Source organism: Eufriesea mexicana, unplaced genomic scaffold (assembly GCF_001483705.2).
Source record: "Eufriesea mexicana isolate 0111107269 unplaced genomic scaffold, ASM148370v2 scaffold893, whole genome shotgun sequence".
Taxonomy (NCBI): Eukaryota; Metazoa; Arthropoda; class Insecta; order Hymenoptera; family Apidae; genus Eufriesea; species Eufriesea mexicana.
Window position 1 is genome coordinate 449791 of NW_016909026.1, and position 24596 is coordinate 474386.

The window sequence follows — 24596 nt, forward strand, 5'->3', positions numbered from 1 at the left end:
GTATATGAATATTATTAAGACAATTGTTTGAACCACTTTCCCACTCCGCCATATTGAAAATAATAAGAGAACGTGTATTTTGCTATGAAGAGTCTCTGATTGTTTCTAACCCAAAAGTAAACGAACCATTACGAATTCTATTGTTCCTATTTTGTTTATCCTCAATTTTACTTTTATTGCTTTCATTTATTACTTATTCCCGATATTTATTATTATTTTTCCACTATTATTCTCTATTTAATTCGGACTTTAATGTTCCAATTTATTTAATAAATAACAAGAGAGAAAATAAAATTATTTGTCGCATAAATGCCAAAAAATTTGCCTAAATAGAAATAGAAATAGACGAATTGGACTCACCTTTAGTCAGCAGCGTCGCTGGTTTAAGTAGAAACTTTGAATTTGGTATTAAAGTGGGCCGTTTTCGCTTGCATGACCTGAAACTGAAAACAACAACGACTGAAATTCGACGCCAATATCGACGAGATTTTAAAATGCGTTTCGCTTTGCATCTCGAGCTATGCGTATGTGTAATATGTCTGATTTGCATTAGGTTACGAAAGTTTATGGACGTTTAAGCTGACAAATTATCATGAAAGAGACGTTCGAGTCGCATTGAAATTTTCGAAATATCCTTATCTGAATCATGCGGATAACATTTAACAAATATACGCTCGTCACACATATAAACTGCATGAAAGTTGCAAAATTATTCGCGTAACAGATCGCTATCGTGGGTGACACTAACGTTCGGTTAGGCTACTTCTACAGTCGAATACATGATTTTATTCTTTATGCCTTTCACTTCTCCTTTAATTTCTAGTTATTCATATTTATTTATATTTATTTATATTTATTCCGCTGTGTCGAGCTGCGCTCGAGATTTCATTCCCGGACAACTTCCATTTTTAATTGCGTAAAATATATTCTTTCTTAAATTACACTATAGTTTAATATAAGTATATTGATGTAGATGGATTTTTGGTAAATATGGAAATATTATATATAATTTCTGTTCATACCATCACCACATTTCCAGAACGAATTAATTTTATTTATGACATATGTTTTATAATGTTACAAAATTTATTATTATCTAGGAGAAGATATACTGTCATTTGACATTTATGATGTACAAAATGGAGCAAATATTATTATTTTGACAAATTATCGTCGAAGCTATATAAAATTTAAATAGCAAAAATTTTGTCGAATAAAACATTTTTCCCACAAATTCGAAATTTCGATAACTTCAGTTCGTTCGTATCTACTATTAAAAAGTACTATAATAACCTGAACCTAAACTGGATAGGAAGACGAAAAAGGTTTAAAGAAATTCAAAGAAATTTCAAAGAAACAAAATAAACCCAAGACGATAAACCCAAAACCGATCGATTTTCTTCAACTAAAATCAATACACTCATTCCTCCCATAAAAATACACCCAGCACCATAAAAATATACAATCTCAAAACAGGTCGCAACAAATTTAAGAACTAATGAGAAATCATCCAAACGTTTCAAAATTCAATAACCATCATTTAACAAATCCAATATCCAAGAGATACAAAACCCTATAATTGATCGTCACCAATCCAAACACCCAACCATCAAAAATTTAGGTTCATTCGACATCTTTCACCTAACATCCCAAAAATACATAACCCTAAAATACATCGTCACCAATCAAAAAACCCAATCGTCTAAATTTTAGGTTCATCCCACAGTATTCAGCTAATATTTTAAAAATACAAAAATTTAAAGTACATCGTCATCAATCCAAAGAACCAATCGTCCAGAAATTAGATTCATTCACCTTTCACCTATTATCCTAAAAATACAAAACCCCAAAATTCATCGTCGTCAATCCAAAGACCCAATCGTCCAAAATTTAGGTTCACCTAACACCTTTCATCCATCATCTTAAAAATACAGAGCCCTAAAATTCATCGTCATCAATCCAAAGACCCAATCGTCCAAAATTTAGGTTCATTCACCTTTCACCTATCATCCTGAAAATACAAAACCCCAAAATTCATCGTCGTCAATCCAAAGACCCAATCGTCCAAAATTTAGGTTCACCTGACACCTTTCATCCATCATCTTAAAAATACAAAATCCTAAAATTCATCGTCATCAATCCAAAGACCCAATCGTCCAAAATTTAGGTTCATTCACCTTTCACCTATCATCCAAAAAATACAAAACCCTAAAATACATCATCACCAATTTGAAATCATCCAAATTTTCAGTTCGTCCAGCACCTTAAGTTCATCCAAGACCTTAAAAATACAAAACTATAAGAAACATCGCCATCGATCCAAAGTCCCAACCGTTCAAAATTCAAGTTCATTCACCTTCCACCTTCCACCGTAAAACAACAAAACCCAGAAATACATCGTCACCAATCGCAAAACCACTGACAGCTCACCGAACCGTCCAAAATCTTCGTTTCATCGAACACTCATCAGCCAGCAAAACCGACCCACCCCTGGACTCCTGCCGCTAAAAATACAAAACGGCAAAACTCATCGTCCCCAATCGAAAAACCAGCGCGAAATCATTGAAACGTGTAAAATTTTCGTTTCATCCCCGAATTACCCCGTGGAGCGCGCGGCGCTGCATCGCGTTGGGCCATCGCGCGAAAAAGGGATGAAAACGCTTGGATGACGGTTGATCGAACGGAACGGCGATTACGCAACGGCGGGGATCGTTTCGAAAATCACTTGACGATCACGATCGAACAATCCGGCCGGCCTGTGCCGTTCAATTTAAATATTTAACGGAAGGGGAATAATAACGGTCCATTATGCTCGCGCGACAACGTTGGCGCGATGCGTTGCGCGCTATCGGGCCAGCGGTTATTAATGTTGCTATTTACCATCGCTGCTGGCGCAATTGTCATCACGCCAGACAGTACGCGGCACTAATTACCGTCACGGCAGCCTATTGTTCCACTTAAAGCTGATTGTTATCGTTACGCAAATTGCAGCCAATGCAGCGCGCGCCAGTAATGATTTCGCACCGATATCAATTCCGTCGACCGTCTGAACGCGACTCGGTGTATAGAAATATGCGTACGTTCGTGTGTGTATGTGTGCGAGTATATGTAAATGTTCACACAGGGAGACGGATATACGAGGATGTGTGCGAGCGTGTACAGACAGGGAGAACACGTAGCAACGAATGATAATTTTTCTTATTGTTAACGACATTCCGATCGTTAATAAGCGGGGCGGAATAGTTTTCCATTAGCGGCGGACAGCGAATAAATGACCAGCCACGTAATCGGACAAAATAATCGCCGGCTAATGTCTTGATAGATTGACGCGATCGATCGAGGTCGATGCGCCGCTGCCTGCATGCTCCGAGCGAATTTGCAAGTCTAGTTTCGCGAAATTTCTCCAGTCCACTGGGATAATAGGGGGTGAGATGAGCTCGAGAGTCGTTGGCAGAGAGCTTCCTTGGCGGATGACAGCAGAAACGGGATTTTTTTATTCGCCCGTGAGTGCGAATTTGGAGTGGAACGGTGGTCACGCTTTGGGGGAATAGTCTTGGTAAGTAATAGTGAAAATGGTCAATTTTGGTAAAAATAATGGTGGTACATTATGACTAATACTGGCTAAGATTAGTAAGAATTATTTTACAATTAGGTAGAATGAGCATGGTGGTCAATGGTGGTTAATTTTATTAGGAATAATTTCAGATGGAATAAGTATGTAGTAAGTATGTATCAATTTTAGTAAGAATAAAAATGGTGATCGATCATGGTTAATGTCAGTGAGAATAATTTCGGATAGAATAAATATGGTGGTCAATACTGGCTAATTCTAATAAAAATTATTTTACAGTTAGATATAATAAGCATGGTGGTCCAATATAGGTTAATTTTAGTAAGAATAATTCCAGATAGAATAAATATGATATTCAATAGTAGGCAATTTTAATAACAATAGAAATGGTGATCGATGATGGTTAATCTCAGTGAGAATAATTTCAGATAGAATAAATATGGTGGTCAATACTGGCTAATTTTGATAAGAATTATTTTACAATTAGGTAGAATAAGCATGGTGGTCAATAATGGTTAATTTTAGTAAGAATAATTTCAGATGGAATAAGTATGGTGTTCAATGGTAGACAATTTTAGTAAGAATAAAAATGGGGATCAATGGTGGCTAATTTTAGTAAGAATAAAAATGGAGATTAATGGTGGCTAATTTTAGTAAGAATAAAAATGGGGATCAATAATGGTTAATTTTAGTAAGAATAATTTTAGATCAAATAAATGTACTGGCCAATTTCAGTAAGAATAATTTTGTAATTAGATAAAATAAATATGTTGTTCAATGCCGATCAATTATAGTAATAATAAAAATGGTGATAAATAGTGGTTAATTTCAGCGAAAATAATATTCGTGAGAATAAAAGTGGTGGCCAACAAGTGGTGGTCAATCTTAGTAGGAATAATCTTACAATTAGATAAAATAAATGTTTTTCAATGGTGATCAGTGGTGGTTAATTTCAGTAAGAATAATTTTAGATAGAATAAATATGGTGGTCAATACTAGCCAATTTTAATAAGAATAATCTTACAATTAGATAGAATACATAGTGTTATTAATAGTAGTTAATTTTAGTAGGAATAATTTCAGATAGAATAAATATGGTATTCAATTTCAGTAGGAATAAAAATGGGAATCAGCAAGGGATAATAAGATAAATTTTGAAGAATAATTTAATAAGGAATATTGTAAGAATAATTTATAATAACGAAGATATTACGAAGTGCATAAGTTATAAATTTCGTAGAATTTTGCTATATATTAGATTTCGCGAAGTGAATGTAACCTGTTATTAATAATGGAATTCAGGACTTACAATACCAATTAATCGAAATTGCTGGAAAAGTGTAAAGAATAATTTCATATCAATGAAAACATTTAATTTTCACACATAAATAAATAATTCACAATAATATAATAAACACACCATATTTATTTACATCTAATAAAAATCATGATTTGGTAACTACAATATTTAACTCCAAACCCATTAAATAAATTTTTATTAATTTTCTCATTCTAATATTATTCGAAAACTGAAAAGAAATATTTTAATATGACATAACTGTAACAAATAACATAAGAAATAAGGATAAAAAGCTTTTAAAAATAAAAGTAATAAATTCTCGACATTTTGCAAGAAACGAAGGACATATTTAACATATTTATGGCAATCGATATTTTTCTTATTTCCAAGATAGTGATAAAAACAACTATCGAAATACGAAATAAATGACCGATTAATATTCTTTTACAATACACTTTAAATTATTCTGTCACATCACCTCAACTCTCACATAACACATTAAAATAATAAAATAAATTAACAACAATCTACACTATATTACGCATTTCGGTTCTTCGAATCGTGGTCCATAGTCGGTTCCACTCTCCCTTCAAAATTTGACAGATCGATTTCTGCGTACTTTCAAGCTATATCAATCACCATCTCCTACTATAGCAACTATCGCAACTAAAGAAACCGAACGAAACCTGTCTCTAATGACCTATCTATACGTCCACGTGAAATGACACTCTAACCAACAAAAAAAGAAAAGAAATAAACTAAATCAAAAAACGATACCAATATCCAATATACTTAAATTAAAAATCAATTTTCTTCATAAAGAAAAGAAACGGAAAAAAATAAAAAAAAAGAGAGAAGAAGAAGAAAAAAGATTCGAGATTTCCATAAAGAAAGAAGCTGCAGACTGAAAAGGAGGAGCCCAGTTCTGCCACCCTGAACGACGCGAACTAGAGCAGTCATCGATCGCGAAGGAGTTCTTGCTCGTTTGAAAAATCGGCAACGAGGATCCATCGAGCGATCGATAGATCCTTTGAGGCAACGCGACCGTTACGATAAAATTCCGTCGCGGCTACGCTCGATCGTAATTATCCGGTCGCGTTTATAAATCACCGTGGATCAATTAATGCACGATAGGGAGGGAGCGAGATAGAGGAGGAGGGGGAGGGAGGGAGAAAAAAAGGGGGCCAGCAAAGGTAGAAAGCATGCGCCGTTTTATAATACAGTCCGCGATCTTAAATCAACGTCCTTTCCTTGGCCGGAGATAAATCTTGCGCGGTCGGCTCGGCCTAAGAAATATAAATACGATTGTGCATAGAAACGGGGCGTTTTGTCGCTCCAAGCGCGCGCCCAGCGAAATAGTCCTCGCGATTTCACTCCGCGTCCTCGAATAGCTCTGTCTTCGTTCCGAGGACTGTTAACGTGACGGAGAAAATTTACAGGGGAGTTCGAAGGGATTCTGAGATATTATAGTTTTTCGAATTTTTCATTCGTTCTGCGCCGAATCGGACAATCTTTAAATCTTCCGAGCTTCCAATTTTTTAATTTCCAAGTTTGTGAGCATCTGAATTTTGTTTTAGAATTACAAAATGTAGGAATTGTGAAATTTAGGAAGATTGGAATATTCCGATTTTTGGAATTTTTAATTTCTGAAGCTCGGAACTGAATAATGTCTAATTCTTTGAAGCGTCGAATTTTTTAGCTTTCAAGTTTGTGAGCATTTGAATTTTGTTTTAGAATTACAAAATGTAGGAATTGTGAAATTTAGGAAGATTGGAATATTCCGATTTTTGGAATTTTTAATTTCTGAAGCTCGGAACTGAATAATGTCTAATCCTTTGAAGCGTCGAATTTTTTAGCTTTCAAGTTTGTGAGCATTTGAATTTTGTTTTAGAATTACAAAATGTAGGAATTGTGAAATTTAGGAAGATTGGAATATTCCGATTTTTGGAATTTTTAATTTCTGAAGCTCGGAACTGAATAATGTCTAATTCTTTGAAGCGTCGAATTTTTTAGCTTTCAAGTTTGTGAGCATTTGAATTTTGTTTTAGAATTACAAAATGTAGGAATTGTGAAATTTAGGAAGATTGGAATATTCCGATTTTTGGAATTTTTAATTTCTGAAGCTCGGAACTGAATAATGTCTAATTCTTTGAAGCGTCGAATTTTTTAGCTTTCAAGTTTGTGAGCATTTGAATTTTGTTTTAGAATTACAAAATGTAGGAATTGTGAAATTTAGGAAGATTGGAATATTCCGATTTTTGGAATTTTTAATTTCTGAAGCTCGGAACTGAATAATGTCTAATCCTTTGAAGCGTCGAATTTTTTAGCTTTCAAGTTTGTGAGCATTTGAATTTTGTTTTAGAATTACAAAATGTAGGAATTGTGAAATTTAGGAAGATTGGAATATTCCGATTTTTGGAATTTTTAATTTCTGAAGCTCGGAACTGAATAATGTCTAATTCTTTGAAGCGTCGAATTTTTTAGCTTTCAAGTTTGTGAGCATTTGAATTTTGTTTTAGAATTACAAAATGTAGGAATTGTGAAATTTAGGAAGATTGGAATATTCCGATTTTTGGAATTTTTAATTTCTGAAGCTCGGAACTGAATAATGCTTAATCCTTCGAAGCGTCGGAGTTTTAAATTTCCAAGCTTGTAAGTTTTGGAATTCTGTTTCATAATTAAAAAATGTCCGAATTATGAAATTTCGAAAGTTTGGAATATTCCGATTTTTGGAATTTTTAATTCCTGAAACTTCTAATTGTCTAATCTTTAAATCTTCAGATTATTGAACTTTTAAACATCGAAGTTTTTGAGTTTTCGAATTTTTGTATTTCAGGATTTCAAAATTTTCGGATTTTCGAATTTCAGAATTTCGGAATTTTGAGACTTAGAAGTTTCGGAATCTTGGAATCTTAAAAACCTAGAACCGTAGAAATTTACAATCTTAGAATTTTAGAATCTTTAGAATCTTATGTTAGAATATCAGAATCGCATAAATTCAAGATTAAAAAATTTCTTAAAACTTCAGATACAAGGAATTTTAGAATTTTAGAATCCAAACCAGTGTCGTCGATTCGCTTGATCTTCGCTTTAAAATATGGTCAATAAATAAGAGAAAATGGAATAAAACTGATATGAAATTTTATGACCGAGATTGAATGGCTGAATAATTTTTACATTTGTGAAACTTCAGAAAATGGGTCTGATACATTCATTCATGAAAATGACTAAATGCCTATAATTTCCTCAGAATAATATTCGTTTGTTGTAATTCATAAATAACGTAAAACACACTCTTCAACACAACAATCACTTCACAATTTACGAAACCTTCTCAAAACATTTTTAAAAAGCAATGACCAAAATACACAATGCGGTATAAACAACTACAAAACGAAAAATCATAAAAATACCATACATACATACATACATACATAATAAACTTACAAAATTCGTCTACAAGAATTCGATACAAAATTCAATTCCAAATTCCTTTCTTCGAGTCCAATTTCCATTACATCGAATAACAAAGTACAAAATATTTCTGCAAAATTTTTCAACGACAGAAAAATCTGATAAAATTCGAAAATAGCGGACGACCCAAGACTCAAATACACAATGCGATATAAACAATTACAAAACAAAAAATCATGAAAACACCATACATACATACACAATAAACTTACAAAATTCGTTTACAAGAATCTGATACAAAATTCAATTCCAAATTCCTTTCTTCGAGTCCAATTTCCATTACATGGAATAACAAAGTACAAAATATTTCTGCAAAATTTTTCAACGACAGAAAAATCTGATTAAATTCGAAAATAGCGGACGACCCAAGACTCAAATACACAATGCGATACAAACTACAAAACAAAAAATCATGAAAACACCATACATACATACACAATAAACTTACAAAATTCTTCTACAAGAATTCGATACAAAATTCAATTCCAAATTCCTTTCTTCGAGTCCAATTTCCATTACATCGAATAACGAAGTACAAAATATTTCTGCAAAATTTTTCAACGACAGAAAAATCTGATAAAATTCGAAAATAGCGGACGACCTAAGACGCCGTCGCGACGTCGGATGGTGGAAGCTCGAGGAACAGCGTGGGAAGGACGCGTCTGCGACGAGCGCTGCAACGCGAGTGGACGCCTCCCGGTTCGGTCAGCGTCTCTTATTAGCCGCTAAGGCGTCGCGACGCCCTGGTTGCAGAAAAATCCGCGAGATGGGGACGCCCGTAAAGCTGGCCGGCACGAGACACGAGGCAGAATCGAGTCGGGAGGCGTCGGCAGTCGCTAATTCATGCGCTCGATTTTCTTTCCGTCGTCCCATTTTATTCCCCAACGCCTTCCTCGTTAGATATTCATCTGAGATCCTATCAAACGCGGGACATGACATTGTAAATTATAATTCTGCTTCGTTCCTATATTTTTCTTCGCCCTGTCGCTTGTTTATTACGTATCTCGAGTAGTTACATTTCTAACGCGCATCGCGTTGGAAAGGCGCCTTTAGGCCGGTGACATTTTATAAAATGCGAGATAACGTATGGTATATTCCATCGTTTCGTACTTTTTTCCTTTTTTATCCTTTATTTCCTTTCTTTGTGACCCTAGTGATATTTCTTATTACTGGAAATTAATTATTAGGGTGAAATTATCAATCTTTCAATTGGAGAATTAGAAATCGATAATTGCTAGGTGGATTAGGATAGTGATAGAACACAGGTAAGTGAAACGAAATTTGATACACCTCGATAAATATATATTTGTACAAATTCTAATTTTCATAATAAATTATGAAAATAATTTGCGTATATATAGGAAGAAAGTAATTATGGTAATGGAAAGTAAATAATTATTTCGAATAATTTCTATTCGAAATTATACACACTACTAATACTGTAAAATTCTGGATTAAAATTTGATATAAAATAAATAAAAATGAATTCAAAATACATAGACATTACTGCATACCTATAATTTCGAATTCACATGTAGAGATTTTTAGATTGGAATTGCTAGGTCAAAATAACACGTTGATTTTTCACTTTTACAGTAATTCTTGACGTAATAAATATTGATTTTTATTAACGTAATAAATGTCATTATATATTCAACCCCTCAAGTGTGTGAGTGCTGGTTTTATATGTGCGAATGGGAATGAGGTAGAATAAGTGAACCTCATTTACGATGATATAAATATAATATGTGCGAGTGGTGTTTAGTATGAATGATGCTAAGGAAATAATGTTTAAAGGAATGTGCAGAATAAAACTGTTACGTGAGAATCGTCTAAGAGTAAACATGTGTTAATAAGAGTGAGAGAGAGAGAGGAGGAAGCATTTTCTAGATAGTGTGAATCTTTTCGCAATAAATTAATAGTTTATTAAAAATTATTGCCAATATTTAAATATTATTATCTAAATATATTAATTTGGTAACTGTCAAAAAATGTATAAGATATGGGTTTCCATTTCTATCCACAAAGTGAACCAAAAAGTACTTCTTTCTCATAAATTGGTTAAATATATCACCCTAAAATAATCTAAATAAAAACAAAATTCTGGTTACTATGAATAACGAGGAAAGCCATATTTAAATATTATTATCTAAATATATTAATTTATTAACTGTTAAAAAACGTACAAAATAATGGTTTCTATTTCTATCCACAAAGTGAACCAAAAAGTACCTCTTTCTCATAAATTGGTCAAATATATCATCCTCAAATAAACTAAATAAAAACAAAATTCTGGTTACTATGAATAACGAGGAAAGCCATATTTAAATATTATTATCTAAATATATTAATTTATTAACTGTTAAAAAACGTACAAAATAATGGTTTCTATTTCTATCCACAAAGTGAACCAAAAAGTACCTCTTTCTCATAAATTGGTCAAATATATCATCCTCAAATAAACTAAATAAAAACAAAATTTTGGTTACTATGAATAACGATGAAAGCCAAGCTTTTGGACAAAGGAATTGAAATCCTCCAAATCGCGTTCCATGACAGTCAGAAACTGGTCAACGCGAGTGTCAAGGATGGTACGCCCAAGAGACCTATCCTACGGCATTCGTATCCTCTTTTCCCAGTGACAAAAGTGCGATGAAAAAGAGAAATCGAACAACGAAACCCTGAAACGACGCCGATTTTCCCATTTCTTTACCATCACGTTACGCAGCGAAATAAAATCATTCAAACCAAAGAATGTTTCAAAACGCAACGCATGGTTAACACTGAACCCACTGAACGACCGTTTTCAAAACTCTCATTCCAAATTCCACGTTCAACGTTACCGTCATAGTCCATTGTCTCGTCTCCGTCATTTTTCTCCCGATTTACGTACAACGAATCGTTCAATGTCCCCCAATGTTATTCCATTTTCGAAAGATTCTATCGCTTTCTCGTTCATTCCACCGGTGATTTGTTCACGGTACTTCTAGCGTTAAAAAGACTACAACAAAACCAGGCATCGGATCAATTGCCAGCGAGGAATACGAAGAACGCGACAGCATCCCGGAGCATCCCGCGCGATCCGAAATTTCCGCAGAGAGCCAGCCTGTTGACGCGTTCCCATTCCGGGTGCCGTCGCGCAACAGAAATATCGACTGAAGTTTTAACATACACCTCTCGTATGGCTGCCGAGTGCATCTGGGCTGTCGTCATGGGAATATAAAAGGGAGCTGCAACGATAGACAGATAACTAGAGGAGGACAGAGGGAGCGGAGGGGTAGAAACGGCGGGATAACAAGGGACCCAGAGGGGGTTGAGTCGAAGGAAGATAGACTCGGAGGGAATGGGACGAGAGGGGTGGCAGAAAGGGAAAGAAAGATCGAAGGAGATGCTTGTCACCTCCTACATCTTACACCTCCGGATCCGCACGCTTTTCCATTCTACATACGCCTCCTCTTCTGCATCCCTCGGCTCCCTTCGCTCCACCCCGTGTTCCACCCTCTGCGGCGCTTCCGCGTCGTCTTCTCAGCCGCTGCTAACCGTCCACCCCCTAGCCGTGGATAGACAAGAGCGAGAGAGCCAGAGAGAGGATCGTGCCTGCCGGAGAAAAAGGTGGCCGAACCCCCGGAGAGGGGATGTGCCTGCTTCGAGCATAGCTAACTAGCTGAATCTGAATCAATACTTACTTCCGCCCCCAACCGCTCCCGTCCTCTTCTCTCCCGGCTCTCAGCCGGCTCCTCTCCTTCTTCTCCACCCCACACCACCCAGCCGGGTCCTCCTTTTTAGCGAGAAAGGACTTTCGGGGCACCCTCACCTCTACCCGCCACCCTCCGCCACCCCCCGTTACCCTTCGCGTTACTGTCTCTCTACGTGTCTCTTTCTCCCTGCTTATTCCGCCCCCTCTTACCCCACCTCTGCCGAGGCTCCTCGGCCACCCCCTAAACTCCACCCTTCGTCGCGTCGCACCTCGTTTCCAATCCTTATCGGGCTCCCTCTTTGCCCTTTGCGAACGGCATTTCTCGATAGTCGCGACGTTTGATCAGCCGAATTCACGCTTCCGCGATCCTCGTAGATTTCGTTTGCCAGCCACTCGCGACCGGAAACAGTCGAGCGGAAGATCCGATCGTTCTCACGACCGGCAAGAGCACGCCTGAATTTTTCTTCGTTATTGCTGTCTTCCGACTCCTAGCCTCTTCGTCATTTTCACTCGCGATCCGGCTGTTCAAGGTTTTTCGTTCATGCACCGTGAAGAATTTGTTAGGTATCAGACGCGGATTTAATACTCATCGCGAAAGCCAGGATCGTTCGCACCCTGTGGACACCTTAAAGTGTACGATTTCGATGAACATTTTTACAAATATCTAAGTTTCTTTGTTTAGAACTCCTATTGGCATAAAACATCTTTGAATAAAAATTTTCTAAACAGGGAATTTGGAAGAATTTTATTACACTTTCCAATATTGTCATAATTACATCCTTTAAATGACATTGCATTCTTAACCCTTTGCACTTGGCGATTACAGGAAAATGGTAATTCGAAGACTTTCTGATATAAAGTCGACGATATTTCTAAATCGGTAAATAAGAAATCGTACGAAAATTAAGACGTAGAATTATTTTACTTCGATATTCCCATTAAATGGCGACTGAGAGGCGCCTCTCGAGTGCAAAGGGTTAAATATAAATTTTACTACAATATATAATATTCCCAATCTTCCAAATATAATTACGTGATTGGAATTATTTTATTCTTCACCCCCATATATTTTCTGCTATCCTATATATAATATTTTTCTCATTCGTCACTCTAATTCGAAGGGATACTAACCTGCGAATCGACCGAAAGGTTAATCGACCAAATTACAGAGAGTAATAATTAATACGAAGCAGGTAAAATCGCACTCTGTAATTTCGCAAGCTTCTCGAATTTCCATGGGGAAACAGTTATTTGGAATTTCTCTTGCATTTAGAAACGTCTGGCTGTGAAGCAGACGCAACGAATCCGCTGCGAAATATCGCGGTAATTTCGAGCAATCGCGACGGTGTTTGTCAAAGGTAAATCATTCGGTTGCGCAGTTGAGGGAGGAAAAAAAAAAGGGAGGGAGCATTTGCATAAAGAAATAACCGCGTAACCGCGGGAAGAATAGACTGGAGGCAATTCTGGTCTCGGTCTAGCTGCTTTAAAATTCGAGTCTTCTCCCGTGGCATCACGATCTACTGGCTGCCACGACGGCTCGAGGACCGATTCGAGGGGTTGTTTCTCCCCTGACGACCTACAGGCATCCCCTCCATGGTTTTACGACACCGTTCCACCACAACGCTCTTAAAACACGGAGCTTATCTCTTAAGTAAAAAGTACAGGAAATCCTGGCTTCGTGCAGATTCCTCTTCTCACGGCGGAACCAAATTTAATTTCTGTCTCCGAGTATCCGCGTCCACCGACTATATGCGATTTATACATTCCTGGCTTGCAGGGGCGGCCAAAGGTTCGCGAACAGACGTAGCCTAGACACTTTTATGGCATCTCGTGCTTGGTTTAATGAATTGAGTGGATGGAATTTTATTGTTCATCTAATTTTTATTTTTTCCATCTTTATATAGGAAGAGATGGTGAATAGGAAGGTGCAGTGTATGAACTATAGTGTATTTTAACTATACCTTTAAGGTGTAAAAGACACGTATAATGTTAGGATATTTTCTTATAAATGTATTTGATTTATATATCTGCAATATGATTTAAATTATCATTTAGTTGCTTAGTTTGTCTTCCATAAGCTTGTATATACATATATGCAGTAATATAATTCGTGTTTAATTTGTTAAAAAATTATTGCCAATTTATCTCGACGATAGAGCTAATAATGAGGGTTATAATAATATTTTATTCACAGTACTTATTAAAAATCGGAAAATGAGAAACTGGATTATCAGTTCCAACCCTCCTCCCTATATTAGAAATTCTCTACCTTATTTTTCCACATAAGATATTATTTTCAATTTGTTAGACAGTTATCATTAAATTTTATAACATTTACTTAAACCATTTCTATGTATTACTTTGCATAGTTGGAGAATTGCAATAAAAGTTACTGTATATAGGTGTATACTTATATATTATAATAAAAAGTGTTTATATTAGCTAAGTACAATGAATTAGCAATGCGTAGGTAATTAACGTAGTATAATTGGTAGAAGTAATGATACAGAAAGATGTTCTTACGAGAGTTGTATTATTATTACAATATATGTACTTAAGAATATAAGAAGTATTATGAAACATCGTATAAACATAATTTAATAAAAGTATAACAATTATTGTGATATATCTGCAATACATAATATATACAGAAATTATTATTATTATTATTATAGAAATTATTTCAACAAATTTATAATTTTATTATCCTCCAAGAAATTGTTAAAAGAATATTCTTAAAGAAAGTCGGCAAAATCTTTTACTACCTGCAGTATAATAAAACAGAGCAATATAAGAAAATTAATACAGAATACATAAATTAGAAAACGAATCTCAAAAAGAGCAAAACTATACCACATTCTGACACTCTTCTTAACAATTTGTAATTTTACTATTTTCCAAGAAATTGTTAAAAGAATATCCTAAAGAAAATTGGAAAAATCCTTTTCTATCTACTGTATAACAAAACAGAGCAATATAAGAAAATTAATATAGAATACATAAATTAGGAAAGGAACCTTAAAAGAGCAAAACTGTACCACATTCTCACCCTCTTCCTAAAAATTTCTAATTTTATTATTCTCCAAGAAATTGTTCAAAGAATATCTTAAAGAAAATCGGAAAAATCATTTTCTAGCTACATTTATAACTATAACAAAACAGAGCAATATAAGAAAATTAATACAGAATACGTAAATTAGGAAACGAATCTTAAAAAGAGCAAAACTCTCACCCTCTTCCTAAAAATTTCTAATTTTATTATTCTCCAAGAAATTGTTCAAAGAATATCTTAAAGGAAATTGAAAGAATCTTTTTCTACCTATCGTATAACAAAACAGAGCAATATAAGAAAATGAATACATAAATTAAGAAAGGAATGGTAAAAAGAGCAAAACTATAGCATACTCTCATCCTCTTCGTAAGAATTTCATCAGCACCACAATCCTCCATCGTCCACCCACGAAACAAAAATATTAAATTCTCCAATTAAACCGAAAACAATTAAAAACCCCGACACAAAACTATACCACACTCTCATCCTCTTCCCCAAGAATTTCATCAACACCCCCAGCCTCTAGCACCGCAGCCGCGAAGCAAAAACCTTAAACCGTGCAGAACGATTAAAACAACCCGAAGCGCAAAATTCCCTGACACATACTCATTCGCGAATTCTCGAAGCCCGAAAGGAAAATAAATAAAGAAAAGAAGGAAAAGGAAGCACAGAGGAGAAGCAATCTTCGCGAGCAAGAAACAACCACCTCGACCTCTCGCATCTCGTCCTGGGGAGCGAGCAATTGGCGCGCCGCGACGCGCCGCGCAAATCCTCGTCTGAGACGCCTCGACGTCCCCTCGCCGGGCGCTCTCGTATTTGCGTCCGCGTCGGAATACGTGGAACATGGAGCAGAAACGCGAAATTTCGTAGGTGAGATTACGAGTGTGGTGCGTCGTTCGTCGGCCACCCCCGCCACCCTCTAGCGCCAAGTCAGAGAGACCTGCCTTCCTCGGCCTGCCTCGCGAGTATTATAATTCCCTCTGGCTGGCCGCGGGCTAATTGTGTTGCGTGGGTGTGAATATGGTTTATAGTTCGGCGGAAAAGCTGGCCACGGGCCAGGCAAACGAGCTCACGTGACGTCACGCGACGGAAATACCCGAGCGGGCTAATTAGGCGAGGCACCTCTCCTCTTACGCTCGAATGCAAGCGGAACCCATGCGTCGCGACGTTTCTGCAACAACGTGACTGGAGACGACCGACGCCGCGGTGGATCGCGTGTCTGGCCTTCCCGAAAAATCCCCATGGAAGGACGCGGTATGCGCTTCTTTTTCGGGGCTCAGGTGTGGCTCGCGAGCAATATGGTGTGGTTTTGCGGGCTGCTTGCAATGTTCGCTGGGGTATGCGTGATCGATTTCGAGTAGTTTCGCGATCGTTCGAATGTAGTGCTTCGAATGGAATTTTTTTAAACATTTGGTAGGTTAGGAAATGTTTGGTTTCGGACGTTCGCGAAATGCGTAGCTGCTTTTGTTAATTTATTACTACGTTAAATTCATAGTAAAATGAAACGTATATTGAATTACGTATTTGTTATATAGATCGATAGTTTTATGAAATGGCTGGTTTCGGATATTTTCAAAATATCTAGCTGCTTCTGCTAAAATTAAAATTGCTTTTTAACGAGATAGAAATGCAGTTACCAGAGTATGTTAAATTTTTATTACACTATTTTAATCGTCTATTAAATTACGTATTAGTTATACAAACCGATAAGTTTTATAAATGGATATTTTGGAAATATCTAGTTACTTTTGCTATAATTAATATTGGTTCTTAACGAGATAGAAATGCAGTCATTTGTATATATTTGTTAAATTTGTATTGTACTATTTTAATTACTTATTAAATCACGTATTAGTTACCCAGACCGATAGTCTTATACAAACGCATATTTTGAAAATATCTAGTTACTTTTGGCAAAATTAATATTGATTTTTAATAAGATAGAAATGCAGTTACTTATATATGTTTGTAATACCTTTATCATATTATCTTAATCGCTTATTAAATTACGTATTAGTTATACAAATCGATAATTTTATAAACGGATATTGTGAAAATATCTAGTTACTTTTGCTATAATTAATATTGGTTCCTAACGAGATAGAAATGCAATCATATGTATATATTTGTTAAATTTGTATTGTACTATTTTAATTACTTATTAAATCACGTATCAGTTATCCAGACCAATAATTTTATACAAACGGATATTTTGAAAATATCTAGTTACTCTTGGCAAAATTAATATTGATTTTTAATAAGATAGAAATGCAGTTACTTATATATGTTTGTAATATTTTTATCATATTATTTTAATCATTTATTAAATTACGTATTAGTTACACAAATCGATAATTTTATAAACGGATATTGTGAAAATATCTAGTTACTTTTGCTAAAATTAAAATTGGTTTTTGACGAGACAGAAATGCAGTTACGAGAGATGCAGAGATGCAGAAATGCAGTTATGTTAAATTTTTATTATACTATTTTAATCACTTATTAAATTACTACACAGTATTAGTTATACAAACTCATAATTTTATAAACGGATATTTTAAAACGTATCTAGCTGCTTTTAGTAAAATTAATATTGGTTTTGGACGAGATAGAAATGCAGTTACGACAGAATGTTAAATTTTTATTATACTATTTTAATCGCTTATTAAATTACGTATTAGTTACACAGACTGTTAGTTTTATAAAAGGAAATTTTTTAAATATCTAGTTACATTTGCTAAAATTAATATTGGTTCTTAACAAGATAGAAATGCAGACACTTGTATATATTTGTGATATTTTCATCATACTATTTTAATTAATAAATTAAATTACGTATGTTACTTAGGGCGATAGTTCTATAAACGGATATTTTGGAAATATGTAGTTACTTTTGTTAAAATTAATATTGATTTTTAATAAGATAGAAATGCAGTTACTCGTATATATTTGTTAAATTTGTATCATATTATTTTAATCACTTATTAAATTACATATGAATTATACAGACCGATAGCTTTATAAACAGAAATTTTGAAAATATCTAGTTACTACTGGCAAAATTAATATTGATTTTAAACGACAGAAATGCAGTTATTTGTATATATCTGTTATATCTTTATTATACTACTTTAATCACATATTAAATTATATATTAATAACAAAGACCGATATTTATAATATAATATTAAGGAACTTTTGTGATGATACTAAACGTGGTATACTAAAACACCGTAGTTCTAATGATTACATGGAATGTCGGCTACGATTTCAGAATTTTTATGTTTGCTGTCCTCGAAAATATCTAGTTCCCTTCTATATATATATATATATATATATATTTAATATATTTTAAAAAATTTTGTCTTACTATTTTAATCACATATTACATTACGTATTAGTTACATGGATTGTATTACTTTAATTTTACTATTTATTAAACTACTCTCGCGATGCTTCGAGATAAAGTGGTATATTAAAATGTGGTTTGAAGGTAAATTATGTGTCAACTTACAGGTTTCGGGTTTTTTGCTTTTGCTGTCGCTAAAAATACGCAGCTACTTTTGATAAAATTCATATCACCATTTATTGAAATAGGAACGTACTTATACGCACATATTTATTTTCATCGTACTTCCATTTTTGATTATTATTGCATATACACGTTATATTTACCCACACATTAATTACACAGATCAGCAATTTTAGTATTAAGGTACTTTCGTCATGATTCTAGGTAATATATTATGTTAAAATGTGGCTCGAATCATTCCTTGGGAAGTTGGATAAATTATGTGTCAACTGACTGGTTTCAGACCTTTTGCTCTTGCTTTTATTGAAAGCGCGTAGTTGCTTTCAGTAAATCTAATAATATTAACTTTTATTGAGATAGAAGCGTAATTATACCTTCATATTTACTGTATTTTCATGTTCGTATTCCTAGTCATTATTACATATATATATTATATTTAACCGCACATTAGTTACACAGCTCGGTAATTCTAGTATTAAAGTACTTTCGTGATAACTCCAGCTCGAGTAATTAATCCTCTCATTTCCCCGATATGTCAGAAACATCTTAATATCCAGTAATTCGATAATTTCATAATTTCAACACACGATCTTCTATTTTAATTCCAAGTTCAGACGGCATACCGATCAATTTCCTACCAGAGAAGACTATCGTTTCTTCTAATTTTTCGTTTCAACTCGAAACCGACCTGAGAGTTGCATAATTCTACACCGATAAAATACGATAGGTCACGAGGAATGAAAATAAAATTCGTCAAACATAGCTACACCTTAATTCGCCAATATTTCGATCACCAGTGATCCAGCAGAGATTGGAAGCTTCGCAAGTTTCTCTTCTGACCCGGTCGCTTTAATTATTAAATTAAAAGTTTAATTAGCAAAGTTCATCGCACACTCCTCGACCTTTGCTGCGTATCTTGCTCGAACAGATACCTAAGCTTCTGCCGTGGAAATAAAAATTTTCCCGCGAAAATTCACCTCGTGAAAATAATTACGAGACAGGGAGGCAATTAACGACGAGCGGGATTATATTTTTGGCCGATACTTCTTTCGAAGTATTATATTTCGCGTGAACAGGAACGTGGTAATCCTCAAAGACGACTCGAGTTTAATTTCTAGAGAGCAGTTAGCAGTTTTGAACGCGCGATGGTTGGCAGGTATTTATAGATCCTTGATTGACGTTCGTTCTCGTTCCGAGGTTCTCTCTGTGCTTCTATTAAGACATATTTATCGCTGAATTACTTGCCTTTATTACGATCGTTTTATTTTAATGTTTATAAATTTCGCGTATGTTAACAAGAATCGTCGTGTAAGACATCTCGGCCGGGATTTGCTTTTGGCAGCCGAGCGAACGACGTAGTTATGCCTTTTCCACGGAACATTGTCAGAAGAACGTCTATTTATAACGAAGAAAATTGAATAATCCGTTAATGAGCGGAGAATCTTGGAAGAAGTTGTTTGCACCGGCTGCCATGCTATTTACGTCACGTTTCGATGCTTTTCGCGTTTATGGGGATCACTGGAATTGAAACTCCGTGTAACTCTGTAGAAGACAGTTCATGTACAGAATCATTAGTTCCCACCTGATATTTGCAAAATTTTATTTTATAATAGATACGTTATTATTTATTTTTGAAATTAGTATATTTTAAATTCATATTTTGAAGAAGCATATGGTGAGTATGGAAATGATTAATATCAATGGATAGAAGAGATGTTAGTCGTGGATATTATATTTAAATGAAAATATTATATATTTATTAAACAATGTAATATGTCAGAGCAAAAATTATCGATGAAATATAATTTGTTCCGTTTATACTTTCTCATGTTACTCGTAGTCACGTTTGCTCTGAATCAATTCTAAATTGTAACTGACCTATTCAAATACTCTCTCATTTGTTCTCTTTCCTTTCATACATCGCATAAATATACACAGTCTATACCTCACGTCTTTCATTACACGCATACTCGATCTAGTCATTCTTTCTTACATATATCATTTATTTTGAAAAATCTATGTCAACTATTATCACAAGAGATTCCATTTATTGGAAATCTTATGAAATATTATTTAATTATTCAAAAAATGAAATTATACATTTTGTGCAATTCTTTTTTTAATTATTTACAATTGAAGGAATCAAACAGGAATTAAATTTCTGTTGTATTATTATTAGTTTTATATTTGTACTACGGAAAATAATTACTGAAGTTGAATGTAAAGACACCCTTATTCGTTACAAAGTATTATTATATTGTGAATTATATATCGTTATTGTTAATAAATTAGTTAATAAATTAATAAATTATTTCCCTATTGGGTATAAGGATGTTTGAATTTTATATTTCTATTATCAGTGTAAGTATAGGTTTGGTCTTAAATATCTTATTATTATTATTATATTATTAATCCTTCATTTCTTATTATTAATAAATTATTGGAATCCGAAAACACTCCCGTATCGAATAAAAATTTTCGTAACTTTATTCTCACATTATAAAATTTACATTCTTATCACCAATAAATTAATTTTACTATTATTGATTTCACATTTGTAAAAATAACGACGTCAAATAAAAATCTAAATAAAACTAAAGAATTTTATTTAAAGAAGAAATTATTTCATCTTTGGTATGGTAAAATGAGAATTAAATTTATTAATCAAATTAAATGGAACGAATATTTATAGTAAGTGTCCTATGTATCAGGTTAGCCCTTCGCACTCCGAATTATTACTCAATTTTGTTACCAATAATTCTCTATTATTTCAAGTATTTTGTTTGAAATTTTCTTCACAGGATAGTTTCTCGACTACTATTTATTTTAAAGAATTTTCTTCACTGATTATATTAAATATAGCTCTCAAACATTCTTGCAATTTATATTGTGAATCAAGTAGTTACTTATTCTCTGTTTTCTTTTCTTCAGTAAATAAGGAATCAAAGAATGTCAAGAGTTCCTGTGATAAAATCTGATGTCGAGTGACACGTAATAAAGGAATGCAAGGGGTTAATCATCAGGCAGGATCACACCATTATCGCATCATCGATCTTCAATTCTCCCAAAATTAATTCATCCAAATCTTTCACCACCGACTATCTCCAAAAGTTAAAAATAATAAAATACAAAGTGCCAAGAGGAATCTACATCCGCAACTCGCAGTAGCGTAAAGCATGGTCCACCCAATAAGGGCTGTATTGTCACGAAAATACCCTGAATTGCTGGAAGCGAAGAGTCGAGCATGATCTCGGAGCGAAAATCGCGCAAAACGTAGAAACCTTTCCGAGAAAGCTCGCAAGCCGTGTCAAGAGAAGAGCCTAAACGATGCATAGAGCGGTCGCACGTGTCCGCTCCTAGAATACTCGCGTGGGGTCCGCTTCCTGGTCGTCGGCGATCGTGTCGCGTCGATGCTTAATTAACCAACGCCCAATCGCGATTCCGGCGACGGACAAAGCGAACCGGCTGGCCCCGGTTACACCATGCGCGATTAGACGGCGCGCGATTAAGGCAGGCAGCGATTAGATCGGTCGCGACGGGGACGGAAGGAAAAACCGAGACGGTTCATAGACGCACATGCACAGCTGCGAGGACAAAGAGGAACACGAGGGCCCACACGTTTCATTTGCATCGGGTAGGACGTGGATGCACGCACCGGTTCCCCTCACGGCACGCGGAGCTGTGTAATTAGCGGCGCATAGCAATTAACCGAGGAGCGGCCCCGGTTGCGTTTCGCTCGCGAGAGAGACAGGCCTGCAGTAGACGCGGCGCGAAGACACCCGTTTCCTCGAACAATGTAAAGCGGCGTGTAAACGGTGTAAACGCGAGGGGTGGGCAAGCGGGCGTGACTGCGTTAAGTCAAGTTAAGTCGAGGTTAACTCCCTTAATTACTCAGATTTAATCAGAGCCCCGGGGCTACGTGTGCGTACACACGCGGGGTACCGGGCATAACTAACCGTGTGTACAGCACGAGGAAGAAGGAACAGGGAGCGCGGACGAGTTATGAGTGGCGGTGGTGGGGGGAGCTCGGTTGGTCGCCTCGAAACAGGAACGGGATATGCCGGGGACCGACTGCTCCGCGACTTCGCCTCTCGCGATCCCTCGTGCCTACCCCCACCACTCGCCCGGCTAGAGCTGCGCCGCGTAGGTACCGCGCATACGTACCGCGTATACGTGTCGCGTGTATATATTCGCGCGCACCTACGTGAACAGGCCGTGCGGATAGGCTATAGGTTGCGCGAGGAAGACCGCCGTGGTGGATAGTCACGTTGCACGCGGTCGGGGAGCGTGTGTACGCGAGGCGTTCGCGCGAGTAGAAGGGCCTGCTCGCTCGCTTGCTTGCTTACTTAACGAAGATTAATTGCGCTTAAACCAACCGCGCGCGCACGGCCTCGCCAGCCGCGTCGCTGCTCAGCCCGGTTCAGCTCGTGGCCAGCCGCATTCTCACGTGACCCCACGAAATCTTGACCGTGATCGAGGATCCAGCCCCGACGGTATGCGCCATTCGAATAATTTCGCGCGACTGCTCGTGTCGCTGCCCGTGGCTGTCCGTGCGTTTCGGGGCTCCGGCGTTCGGATCGCGGCTGACAAGTCGCGCGCCGTCTCTCTCCCTCTCGCGGCCGCGGCGATTTTTGTCGCGGTGGGGGCGGCCATTGGTCGATTAGCCTCGGCTCGGAAACGCCGCTCCTCGCGGGCTTAGTTTTAAGCGCGACGTGATTTATACGGTTAAATGAGACGCCGCGGAGGGAACGCGGCGGGACGCGGCGCGGACGACGCTGCAAGAAAAATGATCGGGAACCGCGGTGATGAAGATTAATGACGATTAATCCGGCCGGCTGTGATCCATCGGAGATAATCGTTAAGTGACTACACGAAATCTGATCCGGCCGCGACGTGGAAGCGCGCGACCCTCACAGGCGAGACGGCGTGTATTGTAAACGTTCAACGACCGTGGAGAATTCCTCCTTCGATCCGGCCATTTCGTCGTTCGATCCACGAGCTTTTCGGATTTAGAATTCGTCAAGGGTGGGGTGGTTTGGGAATCCTTGGTCGAGGCCCGATCGCGAGTTCTTCGCTGACACGTTCGTCCATGTACCCAGTGGATAGAAATAGGCCTGAGATTATACGCGGGACGAGTCGCAATCGAGGATACAAGTGGGAAATTAGATATTTGATTTATAATTTTTTGACACGTAATTGAAAACGTAGAATGGAATTTTTTCGCAAGTCCATTCGTTTCCGAGAAAATTGAGTTTGGATATACGAGAGCGGAGCGCGCGTATAAATACGTTTTGATTTAAGATTTTGCTATAGATTGATATGTTTGCCCGTGGTTGTGGTTATAACACGGTTCACTTCAATGAAACGAATTGCTTTGTATCAGTCCTGCTACCCTATTCTCATGGTCATGAACAATCAGTATCCATCAATCTGCAGGAATGGCTATATATAGCGCGCGCAAACCGACAAATATTTACAGTTCATTTCCTCGGAAACCAAGCCCCGTTGTGAAAAAATTTTATCTCACCTTTTCAACTCGGCTTTTAACGTAGTTCTAATTACAATAAATAGAATTTACTCGACATTTACAACTTTCGAATCGAAGAGAGGAGAGGGTTATCTAAGTCCCATTTAGGAATCTTTAATTGCATACAGGTATAGGGAATTCTTTTCCAGGACGAAAGGAAAATAATAATTATTTCAAACGCGAGAGTAACGAGCGAATGTCAACAATAAATACTTTTCTTACATAAATTCTGGAAAAATTTTAAAAAGTATAGAATTTTTTAATATTTCCCTTAGTTGCATTTAAATTCGAATTAATGTCGAGAATAAATACTTTTGTTACATAAACTCTGGAAAAATTTAGAAAAGTATAGAATTTTTTAATATTTTTCTTAGGCCCATTTAAATTCCAATTAATTTCGAAATTAAATACTTTGGTATATAAATTCTGGAAAAATTTTAAAA

General features: G+C 36.2%; 1 long non-coding RNA gene across 1 annotated transcript in view; it reads right to left on the reverse strand.

Annotated features, from left to right (window-relative positions):
• Nucleotides 1-416: 416 nt before the first annotated feature.
• The window catches only part of LOC108547054 (uncharacterized), a 162736-nt gene continuing 138556 nt past the window's right edge, over nt 417-24596 (reverse strand). The window contains exon 3 of the long non-coding RNA XR_001890171.1: nt 417-443. This is a non-coding gene — a long non-coding RNA (uncharacterized LOC108547054). The remainder of the gene's footprint in view (nt 444-24596) is intronic.